At 38.6% G+C, this 7,992-nt stretch overlaps 1 long non-coding RNA gene across 1 annotated transcript; it reads left to right on the forward strand.

Annotated features, from left to right (window-relative positions):
* Nucleotides 1–3,448: 3,448 nt before the first annotated feature.
* Nucleotides 3,449–6,692, forward strand: LOC146567988 (uncharacterized). Its single transcript, XR_014893562.1, has 2 exons — nucleotides 3,449–4,617; nucleotides 4,902–6,692. It is a non-coding gene; the product is annotated as an uncharacterized LOC146567988 (long non-coding RNA).
* The last annotated feature ends 1,300 nt before the right edge of the window (nucleotides 6,693–7,992 follow it).

Here is a 7,992-nt window from a genome sequence, read left to right on the forward strand (position 1 = left end):
TGGGCTGGGCTCGCATGAGCCAAGTGAGGAAACATTATAACAGGGAGCCGTCTGCACCGGGAGCCGGTCACAGACCGCAGCCTCCGGGCTGGGCACACAGCAGGAGGGAGGCCAAGGAGCCCCCCAACCAGGCTGAGAGGACCCCAGAGACCCAGCAGCCACGGTCAATAACAGCCCCGGTGCAGAGAGCGCCCTCCGAGGAAACACTGGAGATATGACGCAATACAATATATACAGGGTAAAATGATAAAATAAATAAGAACAGGATACAATATAAATATAAATATAAATAGAGTAAGAAGATTAAAAAATGAATAAGAATAAAATCAAAAAATATTAGGTAAATCCTAAATTAATAATAGAATAAATAAGCATAAAAAATAAATAAACGCTAAGTAAAAGCTAAATTAAAAAGGTGGGTCTTGAGCCTGTTCTTAAAAACATGTACGTTCTCTGCGGCCCTGAGCTCCTCCGGCAGGCTGTTCCACAGACAAAGACCATACTACTGAAAAGCTGCCTCTCCGTGAGTATGTGTCCTGACTTTAGGGACAATCAAAAGGCCAGTACCAGAGGACCTCAGGGTCCGCGAGGGTTCGTATGAGGTGGATTGTTCAGTGTATATTAATTATTTATTTTCATTTTACTTAAAATATATGTTTTTGTTAAGTTAACATATGTTTTTCTAATCAAGTCTACGTAATTGTGTCTATTATTCAACGTACATAATACTAATGTGTTACTTGATCGCATAACATTTAAGTTAAGTCAATTAGGATCGATATACCTTGTATATCCACAAGGTGGCAGTAATGCAAAAACAGTTGTAATGAAACCGCGCAGAACAAGAAGGTTTCACGGCTTGTGCCTGCTCATGCGCAAGACTTCAAATTTAACTGAAAAAGGCTGTTTTGGCGCCAAGCTACTGTTTCTTTGAGAGGTAAGACCACTTTTTTCTTTGACTATGTTGTGTAGTATCTATATGTCCAGCATGGTTATATTTTGCGTTTGTCTTACAAGACATGTTATATCGTTTGCGTGCGCTTGTTTTACATTAGTTTTACTGGGTCCTGGACATGCTTATTTTGTGGACTGTGTAAGAAACATTTTTATTGTTTTTTGTTTTATTAAGGGATTAGCTACAGGGGTTCATGGGGTTATTCTTTCAAGGGGTTATTTTTCCATTTGCTTTCTTGGGATTCCTTTTCTGTAATCCGAGAGTCGGAAATATCGAATAGGATAGCAAGGATAGCATAAAGTGACGTTTAAAATCCAAAAAGTCAAGGGCGAAAGCCACTGTGACACCATTGTTCTGCTCTATCAGTAATCTGTATTATGTAAAAATGGTCTGTAAATACAGCATGTTTCCTAGCGGAGTTATACATATCAATGTAGTTATAAATTACAGTTTGTGAAAGTACACACTTAATTTTTTAAATAAAATTATTCAAGACATATGAGTGGACAGACAATGGAGGTCGACAGACCTGGTGATAATTGCTTCTATAGAAAGTTAGCACATGGCAGTGTCAATCTCTTGCTTTTCTTCTGAGTAGTATTTTATTTAGTTGTAATTCAAACAATAATTTGCTTCTTGAAATTAAGTAATGAATTTCTTGTTTTACTTTATAAATCTCAGATCCTGCCTTTACCTGCTCCCTCCTATACTGATGTGGTGTATGTGGTATTGCTGAGCTTGTATGTGGTATGTGAACTGTTATACTTTTAAAAACAAAACTGTTTTATAAGTTAAGTTTTCTTTTGTGACCCATCCCATGCCCCTGTTATTTCTTCTCCACATCTGAACCATGGTAAAGGTTGCAGTTCAAGGGCCTGAGGCATGAAATTCTTTTCAGATCAGCTGTGATCAATATTTTTTGGAACTTGATAAATAACAATAAAAGCTGTAATGGCTCCATTAGCATTTTGTGTAAATGTTTGTGTTAAAATTATAGCTTTAATGAGGTCTTACCACATTAGTTTTAGTTTGTATATGTGTACATATAGTATGTATATTTACAGTACAGTATGTTGTGTTTGTTGACATATTTTCAGGTGGAAGCAGAATATGTGAGGATTACTACTGCTGCACATGTTCCAAGGCTTTTTACACAACTTGACCAATACACTGACCAGCTCATAAAAGTCTTCAAGAAAAAAGGAGGCGTTGCAGGGAAGAAAATTAGACAAACTTTGGCCCCAGCCACACAGGTGCGTTATTCTGTTGGTAGCAAAATATTATGGCTAATAAGATCATTTTCAAATTTAAACAGCTAGTGTATGGTAGCTGCACAGTGCACTTACATTTATATTAAGCAAGACAAAGTTTGGTACTCAAAACGTTGGAAAATTTAAATTACCGTACTTTCTGGACCATAAGCCGCTACTTTTTCCCTAGGTTTTGAGCCATGAGGCTTATACAAAGGTGCGGCTATTCTGTGGATTTTTCTTCCACCACTAGGGGGACTCTAACCAGAATTAGAATAAAAAACAAGATAGATGAAAAATCAATGCAAAGAAGAATACACTACTTTTTCTTTAGCAGATAGAACACGCACAACAAATTACCAACTGGTAATTATTTTCAAATCCTCGCCCCTTCATCATGGAAACCACACGAAGAAGTTCGTATGATGCAAGTTTTAAGTTGAAGGCCATCGATCTTGCTATCCAGGAGGGAAACCGCGCTGCTGCACGCAAGCTTAGCGTCAATGAGTCTATGGTGAGACGTTGGAGGCGGCAGCGGGAAGAGCTCATGCAATGCCAAAAGTCGAGAAAAGCTTTCAGAGGACATAAAAGCAGGTGGCCTGAACTTGAAAATGTCCTGGAGGAATGGGTGAAGACACTGAGAGCAGGTGGCCGAGGTGTATCCACTGTACAGATCCGACTGAAAGCCAAAACAATCGCCCGCGAAATGAATATTAAAGATTTCAAAGGTGGGCCGTCATGGTGTTTCAGATTTATGAAACGTAAAAACCTGTCCGTCAGGGCACGGACCACCCTCTGTCAGCAACTCCCCCCAGACTATCAGGAAAAAGTTGAAAACTTCCACAAATTCGTTGAAAAAAAGATACAAGAAAACTCCATCGGACCAGACGACATAATCAATATGGATGAAGTACCTTTAACATTTGATCTGCCTCTGACCAGGACCGTTAACAAGACAGGTGCATCATCCGTGTTGTTGAAAACAACAGGCCATGAGAGGACGCACTTCACCTGCGTTCTGGCATGCACGGCATCCGGACAAAAACTTCAACCAATGGTGATTTTTAAGCGCATAACTATGCCGAAAGAACAACTCCCGAAAGGCATAGTGGTCAAAGTTAACACCAAAGGGTGGATGATAGAAGGTCTAATGAAGGAATGGTTAACGGAGTGCTATGGGAAGCGCCCGGGAGGATTTTTTCACCGGAAAAAAGCACTGCTTGTTTTGGATAGCATTAGGGCCCACATCACAGATTCTGTGAAAGCAGCGATCAAGAAAACAAACTCCATTCCAGCTGTGATTCCTGGAGGTACAACAAAGTTTTTGCAGCCACTTGACATCAGTGTAAATCGGGCATTTAAAGCTGCACTACGGGTTGAGTGGGAGACTTGGATGACAAGCGGTGAAAAGTCATTCACAAAAACTGGCCGCATGCGAAAAGCATCCTTTTCTGATGTCTGTCAGTGGATCCTAACAGCGTGGAGTGCTGTGAAAGAATCCACCATCACCAATGGGTTCCGAAAGGCTGGACTGCTGCGCGAAGAGAGCGGCGCACCTTCAGAGCCAACTTCACCGGAGGATGACAGTGACACGGAGAGCGAGACTGATGGAGACAGATGTGATGAAGCGCTTCTGAGCCTGTTCAACTCCGACACTGAAGAAGACGACTTCATGGGTTTCAGCGAAGATGATTAAAGTGACATGTGGTTTCAAATACAGGAAAAATGGAGGTAAATAAATAGCGGTTATATTCTCTTGGTTCTGTTACATTTTAATCAGCAAAGTTGCTGCCGTGTTAAAAGGCATTGTTCGGAAAGAATCTGTTCAGGTACATACTTGTACATTTGCACTACAAGATTGTTCTGTACATGCAGTAAATATCTATTTTTTCATCATAGATATCTGCGGCTTATAGCTGGGTGCGGCTTGTATATCTTTTTTTTTTTTAATTTTTTAAAAATAGAGCGGATGCGGCTTATATACAGGTGCGCTCTATTGTCCAGAAAGTACGGTACCTAAACATATGTAAAATCTGATCCCTTGATTTAGGTTAAACCAGAAGTGAATGTTTTTATGTTATGTTTTGAATGCAAAAAAGATGATGTATTAGTTTGTCTTTACCTCCATTATGGACATATATAATGTGGTGGAAACCCTGCCCAACAGGTTAACTATTCATGTCCATGTGATGATTAGTTGGTCTTGTGTACATGTCTATCTGTGCAGTGGATATGTCATTCATTTTGCGTATAATGTGAGTTTCTGTCATCCTAAAGTATATCTGTTTTCTCTTCCTGTATCTCTGCCACTCTCTACAGAAGGAAAGTATTGAAAAGGGGAGGGAGTGTGTCCTCAGGGCACTACCTTTTTACCTGAATGAAGACCCAAGCATCCTCTTCAAAGAATAATTGGTTGGTAATTTTAGTTTAGTTTTTTTATCTGTATTAAACCAAATTTTGAATAACTAATGTTGTTGCATGTTGTTGTAATTTGCATGGAACCTGTTTAAATGTTTTGGGAAATCTTCTTGTATACCCAAACTATTTATATTTATCGTTGAATCTGTAGTCTGAAATAGTGGCACACTGGGGTGCATGTTCCTAATATTGTGTTTACGTCATTAAAGGGTAGCTTTGGCCCTTTTTCTTTCTTTTTTTAAAACTGGATGCCATTTTTCTATGTTTTTGTGTCTAAGCTACAGCTGTTCAGAGGGAGCTGGAACAAATTACCCTTGCTATCTTTACCATCGAAAGAGCTGATGCCAGCACTCCTCCAGCCGATGTGGGTATAACCATCTAGTGTGTCCTGCATGACCTGGAAGACCTGGCCTCTGCATGTGCACTCTTAATGGGTGGGATATATGCACTGAATCTCAGTTAACCTCAAGACTGAAAGCTTTCTTTGAAGTACTTCAGAAGCTCTTCCTTCATCTGTATGTCAGCATACTCTTGACCAAGGTACAGTTGCTCAAGAATACACTGAATGAATAAGCCAACCTTTAATTTGGATGATGAATGTTCTGTCAGATGGACAGAAGTTTTTCGGAGGCTGAATGGGAATAAAATGGTAATTTGTAAATGACAGATAACGGGAAAATTACATTTAAGAGAAATTTAGAACATTTTGAAAAGTTTGTAAACTACTACAATTTGAGAGATTTTACTGTTGTGGGGGGCTAGTAAGAGACAATCAAAAGTATTGAGATTTAAAGGATTTAATTGAGAGATGATACTGCACCAGAAATGTTGAAGGGTGGTGTGTATATTAGCGTCAAGGCATATTGTTATGAGGTGGAAATATGTTCATATTCAGTTTGTGTTACATTGTGTGTATTGTAAAGGTAATTGCAATACATACTAAAAATAAGGGTAAGTTAGGAGGTTGATCTGATATCCCCGTGTTGGTGTTGTTCCCAGATCATCATACTAAATGTTGTTCCAGGATCAACATTGCAAGTGACCAATCAGAATGTTGTGACGTCATACTTTTGCGACTTCGGGAAAAACCGGCGTAAAACAAAAAACTGTACTTAAGCTGCGTGAAACCGCCTCTGTCCGCCGATCAACTGACCCTAACCCTAACCGTAACCCTTTAATAAACAGTAAGCAGAATTGATATTGTCCTTGCAACATTGGAATTTCATAAATGCACGAATGGCTTGGCACGCAAAAGAATAACGTCACAACAATGTGACAACATTTTCATGATGGTCTGGGAACAACACCAACACGAGGATATCAGATCATCCAAGTTGGGAATGCAGGATGAATGTATATTTTGTGGACTTTTTAAAGACGAACAATTGTTTCCATGTTAAAATGTTTACATCTGAAGTTTTTTGCCCAAACACTAGTAAAATAAATGTTGACAGTGGCAAGTGTTAAATGGTTACTGCTGTGCTGTTGCAAAAAAACTGAACACTGACAAGCTGTTTTATTGTTAGACCATAATGTTGGCATGTTTTGTTAAAGTTTTATTTGGGATGGTGATGTAATTTTCTTTGATTGCTAATATCAGTGGACTATTTATTATTATTATTGTTGTTGTTGTTGTTGTTGTTGTTGTTGTTGTTACATACATTTTTTTTTAAAATTGTGGCTGTTGAGGTGGACACTTCACTTTGCATTGTTAAAGGAAAGCACTTCATTGGCATTGTGTTACTGGACTGACCCTAAGCAATCATTGCAAATAGCAACTTTGCTATCCATTTTAGACACTAAAAGAAAAAAACACTCACAGACCTTACTAGCATCACATGTGCATAACTCAAGTGTCATCTTATCAATGTGTTATGTGATCTTCACTGCGTTTTTTTTTCTCTCTTCTATTTCTGGTAGATACAGACATTTAATTTAAAGTCTTGATGTTGCATCTGTCTACATACTGTTAATTACTAACCCTAATGAGCTGTTGTGTTTTATTTTGGACTGGGTTTACACAAATGCTCACTGAATGTGTTGGCAATAAAAGAAATTTTAAAAAATAAGTTGGATGTACTTAATTCATTTGTGTGGAACCTGTTGACAAAATAGATTTATGTAAAACTAATTAATAAAGCACAAGGTGGCTGAAAATATAATATTTGAATTAATCTAACTTAAATTTAACATTTTACTGCCACAAATAAGAAATGTGTTGAAGTAACTAATCTAAACTATCTAACCTGAAAATATATCATCTTTGTTCATACAACATAACTTGATTTAGTTAGTCTTAAATATGTCTTGTTAATCTTAAGTAGTTTTTTTAAATTAGATGAACTAAAGATTTTTGCTTTAAACTAACATAATTCAATTTCGTGGAACCTGTTGACAAAATAATTTTAATTAAAGTCAACGTTTCATTTTTTTTGAGTGTATGGTAAAAGCAGATCTGAGAGATAAGAAGGCCCAAGACCATTAAGACATTTAAAAACCAATAAAAGAACTTTAAAATCGATCCTGAAACACACGGGGAGCCAGTGCAGCGATTCTAAAACCGGTGTAATGTGGGCCTGCCCTCTGGTCTTCGTCAGCACACGAGCTGCCGAGTTTTGCAAGAGTTGTAAAGTTGAAATATTCTTCTTAGGAAGACCAGAGAGCAGGGCATTACAGTAATCAATGCGACTGGTAATAAAAGCATGCATCAGCATCTCCGTGTTGGCCCGAGAGAGAATAGGGCGAACTCTGGCTATATTTTTTAGATGATAAAATCCAATTTTGGTTACATGTTTAACATGTGGGATAAAACCAAGCTCAGAGTCAAAAATAACACCCAGGTTTTTCACTTGTAGCGAAGGACATAGTGAAAATGCCTCTAATTTAGACAAGAGTTTCTCTCTCTGAGCCTCAGGACCGACAATTAAAACTTCAGTTTTGTCCTGGTTAAGCTGTAAAAAGTTTTCTGCCATCCAAGATCTTATATCCAAGATACAGTTAAAAAGGGCATCCATTGGTCTGGTGTCATCAGGAGACACGGAGATGTACAGCTGCGTGTCATCAGCGTAACTGTGGAAGTTCACTCCATGCCTCCTGATGACACTGCCGAGAGGCAGCATATACAAATTAAAAAGTACAGGGCCTAGAACCGACCCTTGAGGCACACCACATGTCATTTTATGGATCTTAGAGGAGCATGTATCCATACTCACCATAAAAGATCTGTCAGAGAGATAGGAAGTGAACCAGTTGTGTACAGCACCAGAGAGGCCCACCATGTGTTTCAGTCTGTTTAAAAGAATAGCGTGGTCTACTATATCAAAGGCTGCGCTTAGATCCAGTAGCACCAGGACTGAGAGCTTTTGGGCG

Source organism: Mchenga conophoros, linkage group LG8, assembly GCF_057382185.1.
Source record: "Mchenga conophoros isolate Kocher_MC1m ecotype Shallow Benthic linkage group LG8, M_conophoros_male_GT1.1, whole genome shotgun sequence".
NCBI lineage: Eukaryota > Metazoa > Chordata > Actinopteri > Cichliformes > Cichlidae > Mchenga > Mchenga conophoros.